The sequence below is a fragment of the Morone saxatilis genome, unplaced genomic scaffold, assembly GCF_004916995.1.
Source record: "Morone saxatilis isolate NCDOM2014 unplaced genomic scaffold, NCSU_SB_2.0 Contig16, whole genome shotgun sequence".
Classification (NCBI taxonomy): domain Eukaryota; kingdom Metazoa; phylum Chordata; class Actinopteri; family Moronidae; genus Morone; species Morone saxatilis.
Genome location: NW_023339718.1, coordinates 4,941,773 through 4,943,939, shown reverse-complemented (window position 1 = coordinate 4,943,939; position 2,167 = coordinate 4,941,773).

The window sequence follows — 2,167 nt, the reverse complement described above, 5'->3', positions numbered from 1 at the left end:
AGTGGCTGTTAGAGGAACTGCAGTCTTTGGTTACTTCATATTCAGCCACTGAGGTTGCAGGCTACAGATAGTTTAATTCTTTATCTTTGGTTCTTTTTCAGCAACTTGAGACATAGTTTATATATATATATAAATCTAAATCTAAATATAGAATTATGGGTCATATTTATAAATAAAAAGCCATTAAAAATTATATATAAATCAACGTTTACAGATGCAGAAATGTTCTGACCTCTCTGAAAAGGGTCTGAAACAGGTTAATTGTGCAGCATCAGAGAGTGATGTGTTATCCACTCTCCTATCTCTGCGTGTCGACTGTAATTGGCAGTTAGAAGATAGTCATTGTCACTTTTCTGTGGACGCTTACATTACCAATACCTGGCTGCTGCTGCGGGCACACACATTCATTCTCTATATTTCCACACACAAGATAAGATCTGAGCCATAAACTGAGATCACTGACAGCACATCCTTCCCATCACAGGCTTTCACAATGTGTCCTTCTGCCTAAGCAGCCTCATCGTGGGGCGGCACGTTTTCCCACACTTCAGGTGCACATTTTCCTGAATGACATGTGATCTCCAGAGACACGTGTGAGGCAGCGCCCCCCCCCCCCCCCCCTTTGAAGAGTAGGGTTTTTGTTTGACATTGAGTAGAGAATAAATGTGCTACTATAAGTCTGGGAAGTATTATCTTAACAGAATGGCTCATCTTCACACCTCAGATTCCCCCCTGCTGTGGTGATCATGGAGCAGATTTTCATGCAATATATATTCCCTCTTAATACAATCCACAGGCATCAGAGGAAGTCTTGTTTGACTAAGAATATTACTCCCGGGCAAATATTGACATGAATTCATTAGCTCATTTTATTTTGTGATCTGGGTGCTGATTTCTCTCTTGTCTTTTGCTGAAGTCGTGTGTTTGTGGATCAACAGCTCTTAAAACGGGGACATTTCTTTCTGCGTGCACAAGGGGTTGCTGTTACCACACATTACAACCCTCCAAAGCTGTGCAGTCAGTAAATGGTGTTTCCCCACACTGTTGAGCCCAGTCTGTTCAAAGCAGGCTGAGCAAAGTATGAAAAATGAGTATGAAACAAGCACAGAATTACAGGTTTTCTCTATCTCCTCCTGCTATAAGCATGTTTTTTATTCCCTCCATTGGCTGTCTGCTGACTGCCCACTTTATAATCTGAATCCCAATAATCCTACTGTTGCCACCTCTTCAGCAGCATTTCTAGACACCAAGAGGTGCTAACTGTTTATCTACATGAACTCCCCCTGTTGCCTGAGAGCGTGGACAAATGCTGCGTGTCAACATCACACTTAAGCTGTTAATTATCATATTAACGAGGACCAAAAACTGCCTGTTATTTCCTGTCATTTCTGAATGGAGGGTTGAGAGTATTAATGAATGAATGGTGGATTTGGATCATTCTATGGACATATTGTTCCAGTTCATCTTCACCAGCAGAATATATTGTGCATGATGCTATCTTTAAACTGTGGCTCCTCAGATTGCAAGCCTTCAATTAAAAGCAAATAAACTGTTAAAAAAAAGTAATTAAATTAAATTAAGGATTATTGTGAATATATGCAGCAAATTTCATACCAAATTTTGTCAACATTTATTCTTATAATTCATGGAGCCCCCCTACTGAGCAAGGTAAATATAGCTTAACTCACATTACAGCGTTTATATTTCAAATAGAGCTATAACAAGACGTCAAATATAGACAATTAATGAGGGGAAAATATATTATATTTAATTAAATAATCAAATAACAGCTAAGTTGTCATCATCTTTATCAGCAGTATATATTACAGTGTCATCTTTAGACTTTAATTAAAGATAAAATATACATTAAATTAAAATATTGTGAATAAAAGCAGCAAATTTCAGACCTAATGTATTCCTATAATTCATGGAGCCCCCTACTGAGCAAGGTAAACATAACCTAACTCACATTACAGCATTCACATTTCATATAGAGCTATAACATCAACCACTAAGACACTTAATAAGGGAAAATAAGACATTACATTCAATTAAATAATCAAATAACAGCTGATTATACATGCTTGGTGTATATAGTTTATTATAGGCTTATGTGTGCTTAAAGACGCCTACGCCTCAGAGAGAGAGAGAGACAGTCAGAGAGAGA